Raw genomic sequence first — 27486 nt, 5'->3', positions numbered from 1 at the left:
CAAAATCGTCCGACACCGTTGTTTTACCTTTTAATTCCTTTTTTGTCAACGCCGTTTGAGTTAGTTTTCACGTTCAACCTATGCGTTCAACTTGACTCTGTACTTCTGGCTACGTCGCCCGTGACCTTTTGAACGTAATTACGTATTACGTGACGTTGCAAACGCGCCTCACAGAATGGAGAAAGGCTAGCATTTGTCCTTAGAAAAGTTACATTTTTGGAATAAGCTTTGAAATAACCGATCGTTTCGCATAAAAAGACCCTTATTCATCGTCTGGTGTCGTTTAAAGACATTTGAAGCTGCATCTGAAACTGTTATAACTGTCGTTTGGACCTCGGTTGGACCTGGTTCCCATGGAAGCCCATTATAAGGAGAAAAATCCTGGAATGTTTTCATCAAAAACCTTAATTTCTTTTCGACTGAGGAAAGAAAGACATGGACATCTTGGATGACATGGGGGTGAGTAAATTATCAGCAAAAGTTTTTTTCAAAAGTGAACTAATCCTTTAAGTGAGTACATGACCATGCGCTTGCACAAATGTGACCAAATAAAGTTTTAACTCGCGCATTCTCAAAAAATGGTCGCATATGCAACCATTTTGGTCGCAGTGTGGAACCCTGTTATAACAGATTTTTATTTTTGGGTGAACTATCCCTTTAAGGGCTCGACGGGACCTTTTGGATTAAACTTGTTTCCAGATCCTCTCCTAACTACGCCAATGTGCCAGATTCTTTGAAAGGTGTTAATTTACGTCTTGTCAAATTAGCCCTCTCACTTCATCAACAATTCTTAAGGGCTGATAGGGATGAATTGACACTGAGATTGTGTACTGTCCCACAATTTCAGACAATGTGTATTTACTCCCTGGATGCTCTGGACTAAAATGCCCCTCATCCCCCCAGCGATTGTTCTGCACCAAGTCACCGAGACACCATTAACTCAATCCATGACCTGTCTCTCTCAGGGTTAGTCAGAATCCCCACCTCTACTCTAAACACTCTGAGGGTAAAGGCCAGCACAAATCACAAACTTCTATATAAACTCAGTTATGGACAGACCACCAAAGGTTAGCGATCAAGGCGGCAGATCTATGAACGCAACGCTGACTGTTGAGCCGCGACACCAGAGAAGAGTGTGTTGAGACATGCAGCTTACAAGTGGCTAGCTGATATTAAAATGGAAAAGCCACACAAGGAAAGCTGAAGCTAAGTGTGTCTAATCAAGATGAATGAATCTCTTCCACAAAGCCTCCCAGCGGATGCGCCTGTACCAGCGCCCTCCATACTTCACTCATTAATTACCGTGAATTAATGGTTTTATCCAAACCAAGTAAATAAAAGATTGTCACCCAGCCACAAATCGAGAGCGGCTTTCATTAAATACTGTGAAAATGTCAGCCGGTTAAAGCCAAATTAAAAAGACAAACAGATCAAACTGCATTGCAATCAGAAATAATCTTCATGTTACATGATTAAATTACCCACTGCATGTTCCGCAGAGGCTCAACATGCGTAATTCCTAGACGCAAATCCTTTATAACCAGACTGCACCAGTCAGGATCGTTGGATGTACTGACAGACAGGTCCGTAGTAAGCATCCTATTTTGACTGAGAGAATGGGCCTTTGTTGACAGAAAAATCACACGAAAACAAATATTCCCATCCTTTGACATGTTCTTCCAACCAGCAGTTATGAAAGCACCGGTGAAGGCATGTTAGCCAAGGACACTTTACCTAGTGGACTCAATTTCCTATGTCAATATGAGCACAAACAGTGTGAAACATGCCAACGCGGAAGCTACATTCTCTTCCTTTTGGTGCCAGCATAGTCATTCCATCTGTGTCATATTAGTGCTGTAAATCATTCTTTTCAATCCTCATTTGTATGTCTTGGCTCAAGGTTATGAATTTCTGAAAGAATAATGTACGTTAATTACATTTTTGAGTGGCAGCTGAAGAATTCCTTCATTCAAGCATGTTTACCGACTTGGTCGACTCTCCATGGAGAGAAATGAAAATGAGCTCAAACAAAACCGAAGTCAATTTGAAGTTGCCCCGGCACTTTGAATTCATTTGCCAAGACGTCATACGCAAAGCAAACTGTTAACGCACAGTTCAAACAAAGCATTTTGCAAATGACATGAAGAATTCATTAGGTGCTTTGTAAGTCATTGTGGCCGTTCATTGAAGTCAACCGAGTTATGACAAGGTGACTTCTAATTCAAAGTTTTCAGTGTTCAGAAATTCTAACATTCTCTTTTCTTGAGTTGTTAAACAATCTTAATTATTTTATAGTTAGTGACTCATTAGCATATTTGTGCGCACATAAATTTGTATTAAATAAAAGTTGCACCAGATTCAGAAAAGGTACACGCACATTTAAGTGTTCTCACCCTCATTTTATTGTTGAAGAATCAGGATTACTCTAAACAGTGTTGTAGTACTCGAGACTCGGACTCGTCTCGGACTCGGTCTCGAGACCATATTTTAATGGTCTTGGTCTTGTCATGGACTCGTGTCCATTTGGACTCGGAATCGACTCGTACTCGAACATTTTTTTTTTAGGACTCGGAATTATTCCCGAGTCCACTCGAGTTCAATTAAAAATATTTTTCATGATTATTAATGTATGTTAATAAAATATTTCTTTAAATTGATTGACACGCCCAGTGATTGGTGATTTTCTAGTGCGCAACTGCGCATGACAAACTTTTTACCCTTTATTTTTTGCCTTTTTACCCTAAACTGATCATATTTTTTAAACTCTAAGTAAATTCAGAAAAAAAAAGGATTTCTCTAAGTAAATAAAAGTAAATTAGGTAATCAACCCTCACTGGTCTCGGTCTCGACTCGGACTCGACCGTCTCTGGTCTCGGACTCGACTCGGACTCGACTCTCTATGGACTCGGTCTTGACTCGGACTCGACTCTCTCTGGTCTCGGTGTCGACTCGGACTCGAGTGAGGTGGTCTCGACTACAACACTGACTCTAAATGAACATAATTAGCATAATATATGGTAAGCCTATTATGTGTGTTTAAATTTTAGACTGGCGGGATTGTTCGTGGAATATAGCGTACACACATCACTCGCTCATGAAAGTCTCGTCATATCCGTAAATAGAGAAAAGTTGCTCTGACGCATTTATAGAATGGGAGTGGCATAGTTTAGTTGTCACAACGAGTAAGAAAGGTTGACATAGAGCAAGTGAAATCTCAATCTTCCGGAGAATCTGCTAGCAAAAAAGAGAACGCGTCAGAGCTCGTAATAAAACAAGAATCAACATTGGCTTGGCTTTTCTGAGATGGTGAGAACTGAGGAGTTTGAAATGTTGTTAAAGAGACACGGAGATGGCATTTTCATTATTCATGTGTGCAAGAAATTTTATAGAATACATAAATCGATATTTGTAGCTCTCTAATGGGGTTTATTGTAGAATTACCTATTGTGAAGGAATTTTTTTTTATTATGGTTGTTGCAGCGAGTTTATTTTCAAAGAAGTATCATGTCTGTTAATACTGTAGCTACAGTAATGTCTTCTTCAGCTAGTCAGCTTGAGATCCTTTCCATCCAAATATGGTTCTATGTAGTCTATATAAGTCTATGTAATCTATAAGTATTATGAGGAGAAGGATACCCATATTCATCCACAGTCATGCAGAGCCTAAGCACAACCAAAACAATGTTCTTCCATAAAATGCATGCAGTTTTGTTTAAATCTCTAGAGCCTATGTTTTTGTTATTTTCGGTAAATTTAGAAAACAATGTAGATTCATAAATATATTTTAATGAAAAAATAAAATGATAAATACAATAAAATGTAAATGAGGTTTCCACATACAAATACACGATTAGTAAATGACAGACAGGCAAATTCTAACATTAAAAGCACAGTGCACATCCCATGTGCCAACTTGAGATATTAATACCAATGGCTCATAGAGGTCACCTTTATTTGAGCAGTGTGAGAAATATAGACTTATTGAGAAGGGCTGGGCTGAAGATTAGAGTATTGATTTTGCACGGCAAAAATCGGGGTGAGTGAGACCTGTGAAGGGAGCGTGTTTGAGAACGCAGCTTTAAAGGGTGTGATACATTTGACACGTTTTCCTATTGAGTGAATATGACAGGGAACAATAGCCCTGTATCTGCCATGAAGTAGTAAACACACTCACCTCAATATTTACATGTGAAACACACAAGGATAACCATTTCCTGAAACCCAATAGCTGATTCTTACTGTTTAAAAGAAAAATAACCAAATAGCACCCCAAAAAATTGCAAATTATATACTAATGTTATCATCAGGAGGACCAAGTCATTGGTAGTCATCCAATTACTAATGTGAATAAAGTTGAACTTTGTCCCATCGTTAACGGTCCATATTGCTCATGCCTCCACAAGAAAAATGCCAACTCTCATTAAAAATGAATGTCTGGTTGCATTGTCATTGCAATTCACTTTAAGTGTGAAAAACCCTTCGCTTGCATTTGCATAATTCTTTTAGTGAATCGAGCGCTAAAACTATGCAGAAAGTGTGTGCATATAAAAGGCACTATAGGGAGAAGCTATTCAGTTAAAGTCTCCTTGGTGTACAGTATTGTTTATCAGTGGAAGATAGCCTGAAATATACAGACGAAAACGTATCTTTTGTGATGGTCCAAAAGTGAAATAAAATCACACTTGTGTAACATGACAAGATTGAAAATCTCTCAAGAAAGTAAGGAAACTATAGGCTAAATTTAGGTGTGAAACTTCTACTAGGAAGTCAGTATCTATCTATCTATCTATCTATCTATCTATCTATCTATCTATCTATCTATCTATCTATCTATCTATCTATCTATCTATCTATCTATCTATCTATCTATCTATCTATCTATCCATCCATCCATCCATCCATCAACATCTGTCCATATACTTCTATCTATCTATCTATCTATCTATCTATCTATCTATCTATCTATCTATCTATCTATCTATCTATCTATCTATCTATCTATCTATCTATCTATCTATCTATCTATCTATCTATCTATCTATCAACATCTGTCCATATACTTTATTACGTAATTTGCATAGTGGCGCTTTAAAAGTTGCAATTAACAACATCATGGCTATTTAAAAGTCCCATATTTCACACTCCCACTTGGAGTCCTAAGAGACTAATAAATAATACATGCCCACAAAACACGTGTGTCCTGCCCAAATGTACTCAGCACCAGGTGACACAGCGTTCACAGGAAACCCCCCTGCAGTTTGGCCCCACTCCTCATGTCAAATAAAGAGGGGACAACAACAATGCGCCACCCCTCATCTTGCCCTCTCCACCCTTTTCACTATCCCGCGCCAGCCAGCCTTTGTGCCAGGCCCCCGATGCCCACGGCAGATGGCGGAGTGGGCGGCAGGTACTAGCCTCCTGGCACAGCAAACATCTGTTATCATTACCAAATGCTAATTGCCATCAATCAAGACAGTACCCAAGTGCATTTATATGCAAGGTTCATAAGCGGAGGAGTGTGTGGGAAGGGGGGAGGTAGACATAAAAAGTGATGTCTAAATTTCCCTCGGAGCGTTGACGGGGGAGAACACTGTGGTAAGAGGAAGCTGAAGGTATTATTGAGGGTGGCAGGGTGATCTCCTTGTTAATGTGAAGCCCATGAGCTGAGCTGTAAGCTACTGTTCTCCTCCATCAATAGTGTGCCCTGTTGTGCTCCAACATCTTCCCAAGTGCAGCTTCAAGAAATGAGGTGAAGCTCAGGAGATGCAAAGCATGGTGTGGGTCTCAGCTACTGTGTCCCTATGAATAATACAAGGGCGCAATCTAAGTTCAGAAAAAACACTTTTACACACCAAGCCAAACACCAAAAGTACCAAAAGTCTAGAGCCTCAACAATAGGATACAACAAATATTGTTGACCAAGACACTCCAACCACATGTTAAATTGCCCCACATGCACTTGTATTGAATATGTAATGTATTGTTTGCTCAAATTCATGCATCATAATCAAAAATTGAACACACTGATTACACAATTGAATAATAATCAGATTCTTTTTAAATGGTCGTTGAATGTCAATTCATGTTTTGAATTGATTCACATGATTTGCAAATGTATAACAGATATTTAACAACTTAATGTCTTCTGTTGGTTTGCTGACATCATATATATATATATATATATATATATATATACATACATATATATATATATATATATATATATATATATATATATATATATGAAGAGTTCAGATGCAAAAGCCTCTAAGTGCCATTTGAAATTTTCTTCTAAAATAATCATTTTTATCACGCTTATATATTTAAGTTCAGTAATTTCACTTAAATGACAATGAAGATTACCTATGAATTGCCATTTAAGTGAAATTACTGAACTTAAATATACAAGCTTGAAATAAAAATGATCATTCTAGAAGAAAATTTCAAATGGCACTTAGAGGCTTTTGCATCTGAACTCTTCATATATATATATATATATGTATGTATGTCTGTGTCTGTGTTTTATAATACATCAGGATAAGATATGTCCAAATATGCCAAAGACTTTACATTTTCTGATTTAAGGTAAAAATAGATTATTTACAACACTATAAATCATATTCAAAGATTGAGATTAAATTAAAATGTAATACATATACAACCCAGTACATCGATACACATGCACAGCTTGCATGTCAAATGCAAAGTAAGCATCAAAGAGAACACATTATATTTGTATAGGCTTGGGTTAAAATGCACCACTCAGCATTATTCAGTAGGGCCCTCTGTTCTCCTTTTCTATCCTCGGCCTGAAAAATGTTGAAGACCCAATGCTCCAGAGCAGAAGCGTCCTCACTTGGTTTCTTTACCAGTTAACTGACACATAGAAGTGAGCCGGTATAGCTTTCCTGTGTCCTAACTCTGCTGTGTGCAGATCAGCGAGTGGGTGTGTGCTGGCACTGTCGGCCCAGGCGCGGTGTGAGGGCCCAGACCCCTTGAGGGAGATGGTGGGCTGACTAAGCAGTGCTCTCTTGGATCCATCGTCCTGAGCCGGTGCCACGGTGCCACCTGCGCCAAAGAGGAGCGCTACGGCCACCGTCTGCTCTAACAGTCCATTCACAGCCACCCATATGGTTCGAGCCTCAGGGGATCTCCGTGCCAACGGGGTGGAGGGTGAGGTGGTTCATTTATCCACACATCACAGCTTTAGAAAATTGCATATATCCGATTACACGCTTCATTGTTTTATATCCTTATTTTATAATCCAAAGCCATTTCAAATTGTAACATAAACCTAGAATTTACACAAAGCTTCGACTGACTGATAATGTGCATTTTTTTTTGCTGTTGTTGTAATTATGGTCTTTGTTAGACGGGCTATCGTTCGCCACAGCTGGCCTGTGTCACGGACACATCTGCGTCCACTTAAATTGCTCTCTGACGGGTCGCTAAATAAGTGTCGGGCCACACATTGCCCATTTTGCTCAGAAATTCATGCGACGACCACTGCCATAAACATGTAAGCTAATAAACACGGGCTCTATAGCTGTAAAAATCCACATTAAAGCCTGCAAACGGCACTCTTGACTGAACATCTGTTAAGTGACATGAAACAACCTGATCCTGAAAAACACAACAGGGACTGCATAAACTTACAATGGCGTAATTTCTCTCAATTAGATTCTCCCACAGAAAATTAAACAATCTCACTCCATTGCCCAGCAGCATAAAGAAACCAGCTTGGAGCCAAGTTCACCAAAGTATCAATTAGTGAAAACTAACGACACTGTAGCAGTGCATTTTAACTGATTTTGATATAGGTTCCACATTGGACTAAACAAAAAGAGCCTATAAAATATATTATGATGAATTGAGCTAGTCCAACAATAAGATAATGTATTAGTACACTTACCAGTAAGGTTTAATGCGTGAAAGTAAACAAGTGTTATAATGTATTGTCAATAAAAATTTTAATGTTCATGTTGGTTCACAGTACCCCGCATGATAAGATGCAACACTCAGTATACTCGAATGCATGCACAAAAAATAACATTGTTATGATATGCATGCATAGACAGTTAAAACACTGACCTAATTTCTGACAGTAGCAACTTAGAAACGTGAAAGAGTGAACATGAATAAAGTTGTGAGATTGCAGATTAAAAATGCAACTTCAAAGCCTGTAGGTGCGATTTAATTTTTAATATGTTTACAGCCTACTGCAACTGCACCAAATGTTGCAGCTTTATTTTTTTTTTTTAATAATCATTTTTAGAGAGAGGGGGGGGTGTGTGTTCACACATCCCTATTCCATTACATCTGGAAGGCTGTAGTAATTTCAGAAGATACAATGGCCTATAAAAACTTGTTTGCTTAAACTGTGAACAGCACATATAAGGATTGCATTTAAATATTTAATCTGATAACATAGGTAACATGACCACAGATTGTAGTAAAGACACAGAGCAAGCTTAAAAACATAAGATAGAGATATTGGCTCATTTTTTCCTGAAATGCAATCCCCATCAGAGGACAAATATGGGCAAGGTATGCCAGTTCCTCAGCACGGCTATGCTAACAGAATCACCTTTATCCACATAGACAGGTGTCAGCGTCAGCAGTTGGGCTGCCAGTGGAACAGGCTGTGTCTGCAAGCCATGCTGTGCCAAAGAGTCCCGATCTTCATGAGGGAACGTACGAGTGTGTGGAAACGTAAGACCATCTTCCACAATTTCGAAGCATATTTATGAAGTTTTAATCAAACTGAAAGTCGTATGTATGTGTCAGCAACCGTATCGCCAGTTAAGAGTGCACTTAACAATCATCATGAAATCTGGCGATGGTGATAAGCCGAAAAATTATTGTTATCGGCTATGTTATAAACAGACGATATTAAAATTCTTTACCATTTCATCCAGATAAACAAAAAATAACGACAAGTGAATTAAGGCATCACAACATCATAATGTCAGGTTTGAAAAATTATCTTGAGACTTGTTAGAGGTTACATTTAACTGTCAGTGAATTATTAGTGTGTTTAAAGATTAACTTTAAGTGTGTGTTAGATGACGGCAAAGGTAATCAAAAGTGTAAAAATAGGGGAGATACATTAAATATCTAATATCAACAAAAGGATAAATAAATAAATCTGTAATAGCTGATATTACGAGAACACTATACTGTATCATGCATCCCTATTAATTACTTTATGAGGAATGAGGAAACTTACTAAAATTAGCATGTTATCCTAATAACAACAACATGTATAACAAATCAAAATCTTTTTTCCACTGACAGGCAGAGTTTTAAACAACTCACAATTTCTCTACATGGCATTTAATTTATGTTTGACTCCAAACATTGTCCTTGCAAAAGCAAAATGAGTAAACAGCCATTAGAACTGACTATAATGCCTGAGCTTAGCATGTCACGAGTGCAGGGCAGAGGAAAACTCCACCATATGGCCACAAGTGTGTCCATTTTAGCTCTATCCCAACCAGTAGCCACACATCTGGACAGCCTTCATCTCTAATTGCCACTAATGTCTGAACACGACATGAGTCAAGAAGGAATTAACCCTATACAGGACCACTGACCTGGATTTAGCCACTTTTTCGTCAGTGACATACATGGGGAAAAAAGGATGCATTTCAAGCACAGGTGCGCAGGACGTTCACTGATGCCCGAAAATATGAATTATATATATATATATAATAAAAAAAAACACATGAATTTGGAATCTGTCTTAATGTCTAAATACAAGAATGTGAGCAAACAAACACGCCAACAACATCAAACAGGTAGCAAACACAAGCTTGATGGCAAAAGGACTTTGTGGCAAGACACGCACATTTCTGGAGCAGCATGCCCTGAAGGAGCCTCAAGGAGCGACCCGGAAAACACCGAAACATCTAGTGCGTGAACAAACACTTCTTTTCATGAGTTGTGTCAGTGTGTTCATGCACTAGATGGCATATTCAGCAAGCAAATGATAACAGGCAAACTCACTTTGTGGGTTAGCAATCAAAGAGAGGGAGTTTTACAAGGAGACGATCGGCTGATGCAGGAAGGATAAAAATTCTCAAGAACAAGTTGAGTTCAATCTCCGCCAGCGCAGGTATGTAATCTATGTAGGGAATGACAGGTCATACTACTCCCAACAACAGAGGCAAGATTTACACCCATCCATCCACTTATCAAAAGTGTCATGCAGAAAAATAATCCTCCAACAAGAGTGATAGCACGCTTGTCCTTCGACACACACACAAAAAAAAAAAAGTATTAAAAAAAGTATTACTAAAATGAAGAGCTTTCAAAATAAATCTCCTCTAGGTTAATAAAGTTGTCATGCACTGGATTTTATTAACTCAATGTCAATAGATAAATAAATATATAAAACATCACTCATGGGCACTTCACCCAATATGTTTACTTTATTACCCTTTTAAAGAAACAGGGTGACAATATGTAGCAATCAAGCCTCTCGTCTGATTGGTCGATGCGGGTTGGAGATTGTGTTTGAGACCCAACTATCCCCTTAAATGCCACATTCCCATGGTTACCTCGTCCAGAATGGCTTCTAGCTCACTGAACTGCACCAGTTCTGATGGATTTCACTTTAACAGCCTTTAGAAACAGGCTGACAGGTCTGAGAAAGTGGAAGAAATGTCATTCACTGAAACTGTTGAGTTGATGCATTGGGTGCATGTGTCATTGCTTGGCGAGGATGTCGAAAAAATTCACTTTTAACTAAAACTCTTTCCCTAAATCATATGTAAGCTGGCCTATGACTCATGCAAGACATGTATGAACCAGCGTTGACCTAACCACACGCAACAAGACAAAAAAGATGTCTTTGGTGTTAATCTCAGTGTTTGTCCTAACCAGCCGTGAATGTGACATGGTTAGGACCAAATATACAACAAGCCACGAATTGCAGGACATTAGCCCTGCCAACACTGGAATCTTCTAAGTCCAAAATTTTGTTTCACATCAAATATCTTCTGATTCGCTGTTATTGTGTGTTTTCCAATTCTCATTGGAATGACTTGTTGTAAGGACAATATTAATGCAACCTCAAGGCAAAGGAGAAATGAGATAATTAAGATGTCTGCTTTGACTGAAATTAGAAGAAAGCGTGTATAATACAGCCACAAAAATATGACTTCTGAAAAGAAAATCAGAAATCATTTGGGTTAAGCTGCATTATGGTGTAATGTCAAATTATTTAGAAATAGTTGCATTTCAAATGATTTTGTTGCATCTTTTGTACACTACCATAGTATATATAATAAATCAATACTCTAAAATTGAAGACTGGGGATATGGCTGCTTTAAAATTCAGATTTTCCTTCACAGGAATAAATTATACTTTAAAATGTGTTAAAATAGAAAAATAGTATTGTAAAATATTTCTGTTTATAAATAAATGAATAAATTCAGCCTTGTTAAAGGGTTAGTTCACCCAAAAATGAAAATTCTGTCAGTATTTACTCACCCTCATGTTGTTCCAACCCCGTAAGACCTTCGTTCATCTTCGGAACACAAATTAAGATATTTAAGATATTAAGATCGCTCCTGCATACAGTCCATAGGCTTCTTGAGGGACTGGCTCTTGCTGTCCTCGAAAAGTCATTAAAGACATCGTTAAAATAGTCCAAGTGACTACAGGGGCTCAATCTTAAGTTTATCAAACGACGAAAACACTTTTGTGCGCAAAAAAACAACAAAAATAACGACTTTATTTCAACTATTAGTTTATTTCTCCCTCTGCGCGAGTCAGGTTACTAGTTTAATAGCGTAAGCTTCTGTTATTGTACGTCACACGCATCACACACACATGACCAGCGTCGGCCAATAGTGAGCCTACGTGTGACGTAGCTCTACGCAATCACACTACGTTAACTGACTACAGACCCATGGAGAAGGAAGTGAATAGTTGAAATAAAGTCGTTATTTTTGTTGTTTTTTTGCGCACAAAAGTGTTCTCGTCGTTTGATAAACTAAAGATCGAGCCCCTGTAGTCACTTGGACTATTTTAACGATGTCTTTAATGACTTTTCGGGGACAGCAAGAGCCAGTCCCTCAAGAAGCCTATGGACTGTATGCAGGAGCGATCTTAATATCTTAAATATCTTAATTTGTGTTCCGAAGATGAACGAAGGTCTTACGGGGTTGGAACAACATGAGGGTGAGTAAATACTGACAGAATTTTCATTTTTCGGTGAACTAACCCTTTAAGCATAAGAGACTTCTTTTTAAAAAAAATGATCCCTTATGACCCCAAATGTTTGAACAGTAATTTATATCTCCAGCCAAGAAAATGTTTAATATTCCAAATATTTAAATATAGTGAAACAATGTTCAACAGCACTAGTATTTGTAAAAGTATTTCCTTCTTTTAGCTGCAAAGCTCACTATCGCTGTAAGATGTGTACCGACACAGCTTATGCTACGGATACACTTCACCCAGCAGCTACCATTTTGACAAAAATAATTCAAGGCTAATCTATACCCAGATAATTTACATGATTTTACACTAGTAATTCTTTAACAGTAAATTGTCTACATGGCAGGTAAAATGATTTTTATGCCAAACCAAATTAAATAACCATATTTTGGCCATTTTCCATATGATGCGCCATTTCTAAATATAACATGCTACACAAAGTGAAAAGGGGCCCACTGACACCACGACTGACTGACCTCTTGGCAAGTCCATCACTCGCATGCCTGTGCCCTTAGGAGTCTTTCTTTTTTTTTTCCACTCATGGAGTTGCTGTGCTGTCCCTCATGCTGAGTTTGGGAAATGAGCCTCCCTGTACCAATTTGTCCTGGTCTTTCAGCCCCTGTCCCTGATAGACCACCTGCCCAGGGCCTCTCATTGCTCCCATGCAGGGGGTGGCAGTGCCCTCCATGGGCCCTAACTCCCGAACCCAGCTGCCTTAATGGCCGCCGTGTTGCCCTATCGTGCCAGGCAGTGAAGCATGGCTCTGCTCCACCAGACGCCAACACTCTCTTGGAATGCTAATGACCTCTTCCATTTCCATCTTCCGTTCAACTCCAGACACGTAGCCAACCCTTCCCCCACAATCTGTTGTTTCCGTCAGGCACGCATGCAAAGAATGACAGTTTGTAATAAAAGGTTCATATAACTGGAAGGAGTCTACAATACATGCCTTCAGGAAAATTATGAGATTCAGACAAACATTTTGAGATGGTCTTTTCACTGCGAGCAGCTTTTAGCTGGTCGTGCACTTGACTGTCGCACTGCGTGAGTTCAGTAGCTCAAGTGCACTTACAGACACCTCTCCCAACACCCCCTACCCCGCATACTCGGGCTGAATGAGAAACTAGCATCCCCTTGGGCACATTCATTCCTAAGGTGACTGGAACAAGTGGAGATCGTAGTCTGCATTTACTAAAAATGAGAACAGATTTAGAATTGAAGGGGAGGAAAACAGGAATCGCAGCCGGTTCCAAACATCTACTCTAAACTAATTTAAGTGGCTGTTGATATTATTCAAAGAGGTTCTCAGATGCTTAAGGCGTTTAAGATGAAAGCAGTCATCAAGCCCTATGTTGTCCTCTGGATAGCTAGCAAGAGCCCATAATAGACCGGTATACCGTTACAATGGTTTCCTTATACAGAAAAACCACTGCAATTGTGGGGTGCCGTCTACATAATCAATCCATTTAAATTGTGTGTGTTCATATGCTAAAAGCCTCCTAATCTAATACAGAGATGATTCAATTAAAATTCCAGAACAAATTTGAATTAAATTATACTCTAAAGGCCTGTTTTCACAAACTATAACAAAACTAAACAAAAAAAAAAAAACAGAAATTGTAAAAATATATATTGAAATGATTTGCATAATGCTTTAGTCTGACGAATTTATTCCTTGTCTTAAAATAAATCCAAACCTTAAATCGAGCTGTTTAGCATCTGATAAGCATCAAAGCAATTCAAAACTATAAATGATCCATTATTTAAGTGATTTGCAATCATTTTAAAATCTTATCATCAATGCTTTTTTTTATACCAAAAGTTCAGCAGCTTCAAAACCCAATTTGTAGACACAAAAACCTTTGAATGTTTAAAATGTACGAATGTGTCCTTTAATTTGAATGTGCAAATCATCATTCACACCATGGATATGTGTGTGTGTAACGGTGTATTTTTGAGACCTTCCTTGATTTGAGATCTTCATTTTTGACAGGCCATACCTGAATTACATCATCAGCTTTCGGCCAGTTCATGGCTGAGAAGAGGTAAGTGTAGTTAATCGTTCATTTCTGTGTTACTGAAGGGGACCTATTATGCAAAATTCACTTCTGTATGGTTTTTGAACATAAATGTGTGTTGGCAGTATGTGTACACAACCACCCTACAGTAATAAAAATCCTCTCACTCATTTTTTTTTTAAATCCCCATAAATCTTAAGCAGAGTCTCCCAACGTTTTCAAACATCCCTGTTTTCAGAATGCGGCTTTACATCAGAGACTTATTTTACATCTTGTGAAAAGGGGCATGATGGGTCTCCTTTAAAGATCAGGTGAAGCAATAGTTTATTAACTGCTGTTTAGTCCACATGTGAACAGTTTTTGTGTACAGTTGTATATCTACGAATTGTATTTTGCATTTGTGAAATGTTTTTTTTATGAATATATTATGATTTTTTGTGTGTGTGTGTGTGTGTGTGTGTACGTGAATTAGGTTTCATGCATGTGAAATTGTCTACGCATGTGTGAATCATGTTTTTTGTGTTAATTATATTTGAGACTAATCTGCTTCTATATGGGAAAAAGGCATTCTAACAGACTAAAAAAATACTCCCCTGAAATTTACTTCGATTCAAGACTGTACTATGGAAATGAACTTGAGTTTTCTTGTGTGTGCTTACCAGATCAGATAAGTCTTGTATTCTTCCGGGAAGTAGACTGTTATTCTCCACAGCTATCAGAGTCTAGGCTTCAACTGGCAGCATTCCTTCTTGTCTGAACAGGATTCTGAGGAAAATAATGCAAAGATGAAAAAGAACTGTGAGATTTAGAGAATTACTAGATGTGCAGCGCTATCAAAAAGCACCATGACGCATGCCAAAAACCTGAAGTGGTGTTAAAGCCATAATCAAAAGTTCAACTCATGTTAAACAAGAGGCTTTTTGTGATCTTTTTTTTCTTTTCTTTATGTAACCAACCCATGATCATCATAAATACAGCCATGTACCCAAAGATAATGTAGAATCTCTACTGAACTCAAGTTACTCAAAGGAAAAGTCCTTCAGACATTATACTAATATGCTAACTAGGTTCTCAGGCAACATTTCTGATTATTATCAATTCTGAAAATAGTTGTGCTGCTTAATATTTCTGCAGAAACTGATGCATTTTTTCAGGATTCTTTGAGAACAGATCAACTGAACAATTAAAAGGAACAGCATTTATTTGCAATAAAAATCTTTTGTAACATTATAAATGTATTTGCTATCACTTTTGACCAACTTGTATCAATGTATCCTTGCTAAAAAAAAGTTAGGCTAGTACATAGGCTTATATTAGACGTCTTTAACTAGGCTTACTTCATGTTACCTAGTTAAACACACTTTTGCTATTGAGGAGGGATATGGGTATGTATAGGAACAGGTTTGGTGGTATAGGTAGGTTTAAGGGTGGGTTAAGAGGTCTAATTACAGATATAATTACATGCATATATATATATAAAATATTGGGCAGATTGTTTCCCCTCTTTAGGTCCTCGAAATGAATTTATTTAAAAAATAAAATGTTTTGATGCACGTAAAATCACATATACTTTATTTTATATTTGACTTAATAAACAAGCAAATAATTAGAAATGACTTATTTTAAGTATATTGGACAAATTAGCTTATTAAGTTATAAAAGAAAGAAAAAAAAAACGGCGAAAAAAATGACTTCAGAGACTTGCTCCTTGTGTTTTTTATGTAAATGCACCAATCACAATGCAGCCTCTCTCTCTCTCTCTAAAGCACTCCTGAATGGACACCATGCTGGAGGTCACTGACGATGCTGATGGAGAAAAATATGAAGGTTTTCAAACAGTGTGGCAAGCCTGAGGCAGCAGGTAGGCTCGGGTCAGCCCTCTACCTTGCCCAAACAGAACTATTCATTTCATTGCCCTTGTACCAGCATGAATTCAGCATTGAGCATTTGTTCTGTGTCTTTTTCTGAGTCTCTCACCTTTCTTTGTACCCCAGTTCTGCGGCGTATTTGAACTGCATCTAACCGATACTGTTCTCTCTCTCACCTTAACACACCTCTAACAGTCGTTCTCCAGGGACGGTTATTGCTACAACTGTACGGTCTGTACTCAAGTTCTTTCTCTTCCACTGCTCAAGAAGAATAAAATGTATCTTGTTAAACGTCCCACACATCCTACATTTTTAACGTTACCCGAATTCCTGAAAGATATTTTGTGGTGTTTAATTCCAAACTCACACGCCTGGCTTCCCAATTAACCAAGTTGATGCCGCAGCACCAACTGAATCTGGGTGCACAATGCTTAATTCAATTGAGTATTAATTGTTATTTTCTCCACGCAAAAAGAAAAAGCAGCACCCTCAGCCGCGTAAACATCTTCCGTTCCGCGCAAATCTGTCTTCTCGATCGCTTGATCAAGGTATCTGTTCTCCAAAGTGTTTCAAGAGCCAGCAGCTTTGGGGCAGACAGCTTTGAAGCCCCTGGAAATACAACACGAGCACTGAGAAAAGCTCCACTTTAGCTCCCCGTGTCCGTCTCTCGTCGCTTTTCTGGCAGCTCGCACAATCCCTCTCCTCCATGCCATCCAAAAATAAGGACAGACGATCTCAGGATTCTTTAATGAACTGTCAAGCGCCTCAGCTCCAGGGTGTACACAAAGATAGGCACCTCAGCAGAGCTCAAACTTACTGTACAGAATAGAGTAAAAAAGAAAGCTTTCGCCTGAGTATTTCTAGCTCAGTGTTAGGTGTTCTCCGCTTTATGTCAAAGTAAGCGATCTAAAGTGTTGATTGCTGAAATGTTCATTTGCTTTTGCTTGTGCTTTAATATAGTTGACCTAAGGTGATATGATTCACACAACAGCCACACAGCACAGGGCTCTTTTCACAACTGTCATTTTGTATAGCCAATTCGCAACAATTCAAATCATGTATGCGGTAGAAAAATGTTTTCTACTAGACATTGTACAGATTTTTTTAATGAGGTTTTAATCAAAATCACCTGAAGGCCTATTTGTGGAAATATTTTGGTGGCACAGAATTCATTTTTATTAACTTTGAAAGTAGTTTTATAATGTAAAATTCATGAAAATAGGGGACAATTGTACAATTACAATATGATAGAATACTCACACATTATAAGCATAGTTCTGGAAACAATTGCTTTGAGCCAATCACCTGACCCATAAATGCCATGTGACTAATGACTATGAAAGCACAGGAGAATTATTTCCTGACAATAATAATAGGCTAATAGCACTAAAAGGATATGCAAAGTAACAAACTCTGCATATACACAGGAATACACCGCTAATGTTTAATGGCTGTCAATGGAAAGCAACAGAATGGTTTAGCATATGAAACTGTAAAACATATTTTTTGAAGTTCACTGGAGTAGGTTTTACAAGTCTTTCTACTTCAAAATGTCATGTTTAATTCAACGTTACTTGCCATTTCTTTGTAATTATTTGTGAAATTGAGTAGCCTTTTCTGAGTGAAAATTGTTTCAAAGCAAATCCTACACTACACCATTTTTTGGTTCCTGCGTAGAATAATAACTATCCAAGCATGCTAACCAGACAAACCATGATCCCTTGGTTATTACCTGCACCTTCCCAGATAGCAAACTGACATTGAATCAACGTGGAAATATGACATCGAAACAACGTTGATCTGACATTGTTTTGCTCATCGAATTAACGTTGAACCAACGTCAGACGCGTCATTCTTTCAAAACTAACGGAAAATCAACTTGAAATCAACACGTTGTTTAACGTTATGAAAGCAAACCAATTTTCGATTTTCATTTAGCTTTGAAGAATGCCGCGTCTGACGTTGGTTCAATGTTAATTCGATGAGCAAAATCAACGTTGTTTCAATGTCATGAGAGACGTCGTTTCCACGTTGATTCAATGTCAGTTTGCTGTCCGGGTTAGTACTGGTCTACAACTAATGGTATGCAAAACCTAAAAACAATCTTCCATTTTGATTTTTGTTTGACATAATTCTCAAAAAAAAACTTCAATTCAAAGAAAAGGAAACTGCAAAGACTTAGCATAAAGCTCTAGACATAGAGGTGTTGGTTAAAGACAGGAGTTTGTTTCAACCTGAAGGCTGAACAAGCCTGCACATACTCGCACACATCCACACAAAAGATGTTGCCACACAAAAACGCAATGTACAATTACTTTGTGATACAATACCCACACATTTGCATAATAAAGAACAATATGCCAGCTTAGCACAACTCTAATGATAGACCGCTGAAAATAGAGTCTCTCTCAGCTGAGGTACGAGGAACTGAAACTGTGTGTGAACTTGCAGTCGAGCAGACAACCAATCACGAAGCACAATTTGATAAACCGGTGAAGAAAATTGTCACTATATTAAACAGTCAATAGTCGCAGGTTATAACAAAAACCAAACAACCTTCTGTTTTCTAAGAAACACTGATTTGATTTGCTCTGATGTTTAAGTCTGTTATCACAGCAGAAGCAGCTCATCCAGAAAAGGGATGTGAGGATTATACACATATATGTTATTTGTGCTCTACTGCATTTTCTATGACAGCTCCCTGACATCAGTGGCCATGCGGATGGCTGCAAGCTAGTTTAGTGAAGGGGGCACAGTGTTTTATTATTATTTTTTCTCTTCCAAAGCAGCCTTTGTGTCTGCAGCACCCTGACACAGTGTCTGGGACATGATCCGCGTACATATGGGGTGCTAGCCTAATACAGTGATAAATCAAATGTACCCATGTACAATACATTACCATGTCCAGCAATCGATTTAAAAGGTACATTGGGATGGCAAAAGTGTGTAAATAAATAAGACACAACAACGGTGTGTCTTTAAAAACACTCTTTTGTAAGAACTACTTACTTCCGCAACGGATTCGAATCTCAAATTGACAGTATAGTTCCGGTCCTTAATTCTGATTGGTTGGAAGCCGTTGTAAATGACCATAGACAGTAAAAGACCTGTGACCGCATTACATTAGTATTACTGCGCTTCACTTTGTGATTTTTTGTTGCTGCATGTGTTGCTTGGCAACCTCTTTGGAGTGAAGTACCAAGAGGCGAAACTCCGTTGCAGTTTTGACAACAATCGCTAGATAGATGGCGCTGCTGTCGCCATTTTGGACTGAACCAACGGTTTACCGTTAGCACAACGATACATCATTAACATTATTGTCTGGCAATTAAAATAAAAATAAAAACAATAAATTAGCTGCATGGAGGTGTACAACAGTAAGTGCAGGGAAGTTGTAGCCGATGTGACAAGGAAAAGTGCAAAAACACTTGAATTAATGCAGGGGCGGCCTTCAATTGAAACAGGCCCCGCCCTCCAAGGGGGGGCCCAACAGACCAGCAAAATAAAAAGTAGAAGTAGATTGACCACGAGCTACCGGGATGTGAATCTTTCTGCACCTATAAAAGCCATAAGGTTTGAAATCAACCTTGTTATTTGCGATCTTCTGGAGAAATACTACACTTCCCACAGATCTAAGCAAAACACGGACGTCTCTGATTGGTCGAACTCGCGGTTACCATGGCGACATTTACCACTCCCTCGAACGGCTTGAGCGATCTGAAGTAGGCCTATAATATCGGTAGTATATGTATTTATACTTTTGCCTTTTTTTGCCGTTTGGTTAAAATGTTATTTTGAGCAGGAAAATAATTTTAAGAGAAAATGAAACGTACATATGCCAGTGGTGACTGGAACTAAAGAAATTGGACATCAAAAGAAAAGCTTTCTTCAGTCTACCAAAAGTGAAGTTACCCTGCACGGAAGGGTGAGACTTCTTCCAACTTAAAACGCTGTATAATTGTATATAATTTTAATCAAATAAGATTGGATTATTTCTATGTTGAGCGGCCTGTTCATGAAGCTGAAAGTGCACGTAATAAAATAATATACCATTGATGCAAACCAACAGGAATCCTTGCTTTTTATGCTCTATTATATTTATGTTTTATGTGGGTAGGGCCCCATTTTAGTTATTGAAACGGGCCCCAGATGCTTAAGGCCGCCGCTGTATACATGGTGAAACTATTCAATAGATTCAGAATCCATCATATATTACGGATATAAAATCGACAACTCTCACGGCCCAAACAGAAGCGCAACAGAAATATTTTAAAGTCAAGTCATCTGTAAATCTGTACATTAACACTCTCTTTCTGTATAAAATGTAACGTGTTGTTGAAAGTTTTTATCAGTCAAGATGAATTATAAAACTAAAGACTAAAATATATAGAACAGCTAAATTACCATTGTCAGTATATTTAGTAAATGTGTAAACGATCTAATCTAAATCATTCGCAAAAAAAAAAAAAAAAATCAACCCCCTCACAGTTGTCAGGCACGCGGAACATATTGAAGATTACAATAAATGTCCATGGGACCAAACTGTAAAAACATGAATTTATGCTGTGAAAACGGACATTTTAACATGGGGTATTTGGACATTTGCTTCCTTTTGGTACCGGCCTCTAGCGGATTTTCGATGTATTGCAGTTTTTCGCGCAGGTAGGCTTCATTTTTCAGATTAGAATGTTGCCGCTTGGGCCCAAAGAGCATGCACAGAGAAGTCCAAATTGAACATGATTTAATGACTCGTGAATGCAAGTACACATTTGATGGCCTAAGACACGAAACGGGCGGTTTGTGTGAGAAAACGAAAAGTATTTATATCGTTTTTACCTCTTGCAACTACAGACACGCACATTCAATTGATCTGAAGGCACGGGGGCTTCGGTCTGCGCAAGTGCCGGAAGTGATCTCTTGCGTGTACGTCACTCATTGTTTACACAGAGGTTTCGGAAGTTTTCGGAAGTGAAGATCTAAACATATATACAGGAAATACTATTCCATTGCGATTTCCTGTATATCTAAATAAGTTTAGATCTTCACAGCCATTATATGACTGATAGACAACAATGGTTTGACCGAAAAACATCAAAATTGAAAATACTGTGGAAACAAAGACACCTACAACTTGGATGCCCCTGAGATAAGCTAAAACATATCAACAATTAATTTCAAAGTGAACTATCCCTTTGACAGTTGAGCTCGAGCATTACTAATTCTAAAACGTCACTTTAGTTTAGAAATAGCAATGAAATAACACAGAGTTGAGTATTATGAGAGGGAGAGATCGAGAGAAAGATATCTAAGTGAGCGCATTACCTGCATTTAGCTGATATTCTTCAGGTCAATCTCATAGGCTGTTCATAAAAACAAAATCAAAAACGTCTGCTGAGGACGGTCAAGGCGATTTTCCATGACCGTGCTAGTCAATGCTTCAGTCCCTTTCAATATAAAAGTCCTTATACTGACTGACTCATAAAGACAGTTTGCTGCCATCTAAAGGTGTAAAAATGTACCTAACTTTCACTGATGTCGAAAAAACAATCTCTAACGGACCATTATATGAAAAAATATTTAAATAAACAATACAAAAAATATTAGCCATTATAAAAGTATAAGAAGTCTGTACAATATGAAATAAACAAGCAAACACAGTATATGGTCTACACTAGTATGTGATATATATATATATATATATATATATATATATATATATATATATATATATCACTAGTGTAGACCAAAAAAACCAGACAGCAAACAACATTCCTTTTTTGTTTCATTCTGTTTCAGAAGGCCAATCAGTTCCATGTCAGTGCCCACCACCTCAGATTGACATGTTCTCCAGTGGCTCCTACAGCCACAGCAAACTTTGACCCACTCCTCACTTCCTTTAAATCCCAACACTGCACCATCTTTGGCACAACCTTGTGCTGCTGGAATCCAGTGAAGTGAGACCAGTGTGAAAAATTAATTCAGCAGCTTCTAAAAAAGCGCTTTGATTCTCAAACCAGGAGCACCCGAAGTCCCGCTGTCCTCAAATAACCTACATCTACAAACCAATCTGCACTGAACAGCGATATGCTGAGATTGAGTTAATGATGGTCTCAAATCAATGTAGCCTGCTGATCTGTACAGACAAAAGGAATTAGAGCAGGATAGAAACGGCTGATGATCTGATATATGAATTAAATTGTTTATATTACGGCCAAAAATAATACGAAAACACGGAAAAGGTTAGCAGGAAAATAAATCTGAATGAAACTCTTACTGTACAGTTAAACAATCTCTTATATACACAAGTAACTTTTCTTTTTAAAGATCACATTAATGCAATCCAATAATTTAAACTACATTTTTTAACAGAGTTTTAAAAATGTGGTACCATGGTTCCCTTTATTTATTCTTATGAAATAAACGTAAAGGAGTGGTGATTTTAACAGACGGACAGACCAATAGATTCAAACTCAAAATTTTCATTCATTCAAAAATCAGTTGAAATACACTGGTCATGCTGGATTTGTTTGAGTCATAAACAGAAGCAGATCATCTTAGTCACATGCACGCCAACTAAATGTTCGCTTGACTAAAAAATAAGAACCGGATCATAAGAATTATTCGTTTGGAAATCAGATGTACAATATGTTTCTATTTTCTCAAAGAAGTCATTTGCTCATGAGTACTCCTGTACATCATCACGAAAATATCATTCAGTTCCGTATTTTTACAAAAAAAAATTCTGTTCCCAACAAGATGGCAGTCGTGGTGGCAAAGCGCTGGGTTACTCATCATATAAACATTGGTTTCCAGGCTCTAGATTGTTTTAAAACATTAGCCATGCATTGCATAGCGATCCCTGCCTGATAGACTCTGTCTTTCCTTCTCATTAAACGGGTCGAGAAGATTCAATTAAGAATATGTCAAGGGGCCTGAGGTGCTTCTTATATATAGCTTAACTCCAGTTGGTAAACAACTCCTCGCCTGTTTTCCTGGTCTGGTTTAAACTCAAATCTCAGAGGACACACTAAACTGCACCAACAGTGACTACACGAAAGAAAGGAAAAATGCACGTAGAAGCCGAGGGTCCCCAGAAGCCCTCTTGTGCATGTATAAAGGATTTAAAGAGAATAAAATGCAGCTAATTAAAATAGTGTTTCCATGAGATGTTAATGAGGTTTTTGTTACACTTGGGTGGACGTCCTTACATGATGTAGTTCTAATCCCACTGAGTCAGTGCTCTTTGTCCTTGCATAGCTGGCAGCTATAATCCGCAAAAAAAAAAAAAACCCTCAGTCAAACATAATTACCGAGCAGTCACATCTGTAAATTCGGAAAGTCACCGCATTGCTCATCATCAACATCATACTCCAATTTTTCTCATAAAACAAAAAAAAAAAAAACACAAAACTGTGGGCAGTGTTCTTATTGCCGACGTCTGGCTCATTTCAAATGAAGCATGTTGCGGTAATGTGCCTGTGATGAGATCAGCCGTCATGTGTAACCAAACATCAGAATGTCAGCAGTTCTGCTGGAGGCTGAAGGTGAGGGTAGCAATAACGACGTGTTTTTGTAGGGCTGCCGCCCACTCTCTGGCGCAATGGGACCATGTGCGCACAGGCCTCGAGGGAAAGCTCCAGACGAGGGGGTTGCAGGATTGGGCTTTCTCTCCCGATTGCGTGTTTGTGCAACTACGTTAACGCGGCAAACACGCACGCATCACCTGCTTTACGAGTGCTGTGGAAACAAAGGTGCAAGTAAAGTAAACACATCCATAAACAAGGTGGTCAGTTTCTCAGGGGGCCGTAGAAACACACGCCTCAATCAGGTCAAAACGAAGAGGTGTCTCCTCTCCCCGGGCCACTCGATCACCGCCGTAACGAGGTAGGTTAAAGAATACCGCCTACGGGCTTCTTTCTTCCTAGGCTTAAAGCTGCGTGTGTGTTTGAGATGCTGTGTTCTATCAAGAATGCAAACTGTTTTTTCCCCCCGTTACTGAGCCAATTACGGAGATAAAGTGGACTCTCAGGAACGGGAGTGCTCTCATTCCTAACATCTTTAGCCCTGAATCCGACATGACACACAATGAACCTGACACAATGCACCCGATTTGTCAAAAACACAATTCAAAGGCAGTGTGGGAGACCGAAAGTACCTTATACAATCAGATCGACCCATTTTTGGAAAGTTATACAAAGCAAGATACCATGTATGAACTTAAGAGGCAGAAGCTCTCCAGTGAAATCATTTCCTTGCAGTGATTGTAAAATGTCTTATTTGCTTAATCCTTTAAAGACCAAAAATGACTTGGAATCTATGCCTAGTGTTGTATGAAGTAAAAATGTGCAAAGGAAGGAAGGTATGGTACATTTTTAGAGAGAACTATAAAGTGATGCAGCAATAAATGGTTTGGTCAAGACTGTGCCTGCATCAGGATGAAGGTGGTGTCTTGTCCAAATATTTCTTTATTTATATTATCTTATACATTTACTTTTTTTATTTTTTAATTATAGGTGATTTTGGCTGATACAGAGGCACTGATATGCGCATGATCTTCACCAGAGGGCTTTCCTCCCGTCTCCTTTGCTTTCCCATCATGAAATACATTTCCCATAAATAAGGCCCTGTTTACACGAGAACGCTCGCGGGTGAAAACGTCAAAATATTTTATCGGACGTGCCTTTCGTTTACACGGCGATGGCGTTTTTAAGGCTTAAAACGCAAAAAAGTGAAACCACCCTCCAGAATGGAAATCTTAAAAACGCTCCACCGCCGCGTTCCCGTGTAAACGGTAAAAACGCAAAAGTCTGCTCGACAGTGAAGGTTGTCCGCAGGCGTGTGGACTTGGTGTTGTAGTATGCACTCCTAGCCACCTGAAGTGCATTCTACATTGAATTACACACTTTTGCGTCACCATTTGCATGCGGATTTCCCACACAAAACGCTCGTCTAAACGCAGAATAAAAAGTGATGACGCAACGCCACTTTTGCGTTTTCTCTTCAGAATCGTTTCCGTGTAAACAGCCTAACTGCCTGGACTCATTATGGTCTGAGTAATTCCACCTGTGTATAATTAACTTTTCACTATGTTTTCACTGTGTTTTCACTCACTCGTTGCAAAGTCTTGTTAGTGTCATACTGCATTTCTGCTACTCTTTTCTCCAGTTTTATAGTTCTGTTCAGTTTCCTGGATTTCCCTGTTTGCCTATATCTTGAACTATTATTGTTTGGATTTTCTCCCCGATAGTTTTGATAACTGCCTGTCATTTGGATTTCGATTGTGGATTACCATTAATAAATAGCTGCATTTGGATTTTCAACCCGTTGTGACGCCTATAATTATTTTTTGTTATGGCTGATGTGTGTAAGGAATAAAATGGAAAAGACATTTTGAGATTTGCTTAAGATTACATTACATTTACATTGAGTTATTTAACTATTTTGTAGATTAACTCTTAACCAGCAAAAGCCATTTCAAATGCAATTCTCTACAGTAATTTAAATATAAAAAATCTCTAATATCACCTGATTACTAAAATTATACCAATATATTGTCCATTTTCAAATAGAGTAACAATCAAAAAACTGCAAAAGGCGTCTAAGACACTGTCAGTGGCTGATTAATGCTCATTTTCTTCTGCTCATTACATATTCTGTGCTCACAAACAAGGCTAAAATCATCTGAGATCTGCAGACTGGTTCATATAATGTTCTCAGCTAGTTTTCATGATTTTCTATACCCACAAAATAGGGCACTATTTGAGGGGACAGCCATTTGCAGTGGTGTCCGAACAGCAATAACAAGTGTTCAACCAATGCTCAGTGGCTGTCTGAATTCGCTCACTCATTTTCATTCACTCCAAGTGAACAACAGTATTAGTGGACTAACATAGGGAAAAGTGAATGAAAGTGTAGGGGGCGATTCGGATTCAGGCTAAGTGTTAGCCCCAGCGGTGGCTACGTAGAGTGTGTGTGTGTGTGTGTGTAAGCATACAGTGGTGTTGGACAGTGGCGATTCACACCCCGCCTGCAGCTCTAGTGGGGCATCAGCAGGGTCTCCGGGTTGATTGGTCGTGGCACTTCCTGAGTGCCAGGCAGAGAAGGATGTGACAGTGTGAAGGGACGCACTCTAGGGAGGGGTGAGTGAGACAGTGCTACTAAATAAAGTCACAGGTCTCTGCACTCCCTAAACCACTGTGCACGAAACAAGACAAATGGTGTTTGTGCGCATCCTAAATTGACTATATAATAATGACAAATATTTCAACATATGCCCACTTTGCAAAAATCACAGCACTATACTGTATATAGCCAAAGAAAAATTTGTATGTACATTTTATATATATATATATATATATATATATATATGTAGACAATATTAATTGTAATATATATTTATATATAGGCCTATATAAATAATTTATATAATATTTTATAATATTTATATAAAAATATTTAAATGTACTATATATATATATATATATATATATAATGTATAAAATATTATATAATGTATAATTAATATTTACTATATATATACATATTTTATATATAAAAATATATAAATCATATTATACATAATACTATTATATATGTATTATATATTATACGTTTATCAATTGTATATATTAAATATTGCATAATTTATATAATTATATAATTTAATGTATAATTTACATAATTTAATGTTTTTTTCTTCAAAAATATTTTAAATAACACTAAGAGGTGTTTAATCCTGCTGGAATCTATCTAGTCTTCTCAACGGTTCCATCTGTGCTATGCTATAAACAATGGCTCATGAATAAGACTATTTCAATGAAAGATTAAGCACTTTTACTGAAAATTGACCTTGAGTCTGGAAACCAAAGCCTCCATCTTCAAAGACGACGCATTCAAAGGACGCTCATCCTGTGTATGTGTATGTGTGTGTACGTGCACCTTTCTTTGCTCTGAGCTCAAGCGTGCAGGTGTGGTGAGAGCGGACAGGGGATCTGTTTGGTTTTGTCGTTTTGGACTGTTTATTATTGTCTTCAGCTCACTTGACTCCTGACAGAGACGGAGTGAGATGAGCAGAAAGGGGAGGGTCATTAATCATGAGATGGAGGTTGAGTTCTGAGCCAGACTTTTCCATTGCATTGGTTTCTTTCTTGCCTCTTTTGTCTTCTACGCCGAATGAACGAGGGAACACGAGGGAACTCTGAATGAACAGTCAACATGCTCTCATGCCTATACTGATCACAGAGCACTCAGACGGAAATCAACACAATGAACAAGAAACATAAGCCTCTCACAGATCTCTATGGCTCTGTTTACACCTGGTATTAGCATCTTGAGTGATCATATCACAAGCGGTCAGGTGAGACAGATTACA

At 38.2% G+C, this 27486-nt stretch overlaps 1 protein-coding gene across 12 annotated transcripts in view; it reads right to left on the bottom strand.

Annotated features, from left to right (window-relative positions):
- Nucleotides 1–27486, bottom strand: part of rbfox3a (RNA binding fox-1 homolog 3a) — a 494366-nt gene that overhangs the window by 356349 nt on the left and 110531 nt on the right. For 7 of the 12 annotated variants that reach the window (XM_089122270.1, XM_089122267.1, XM_089122269.1 and 4 more), the window contains exon 2: nucleotides 14907–15012. The gene's annotated coding sequence lies outside the window, so the exon portion shown is untranslated. Of the gene's footprint in view, nucleotides 1–14906; nucleotides 15013–21437; nucleotides 21572–27486 lie in introns of those variants that run through there. The other 5 variants (XM_089122268.1, XM_089122271.1, XM_089122285.1 and 2 more) reach the window with 1 other exon arrangement.

The sequence above is a fragment of the Pimephales promelas genome, chromosome 17 (genome assembly GCF_988280905.1).
Source record: "Pimephales promelas chromosome 17, fPimPro1.hap1.1, whole genome shotgun sequence".
Classification (NCBI taxonomy): domain Eukaryota; kingdom Metazoa; phylum Chordata; class Actinopteri; order Cypriniformes; family Leuciscidae; genus Pimephales; species Pimephales promelas.
This window is presented reverse-complemented; position numbering and strand designations above follow the sequence as displayed.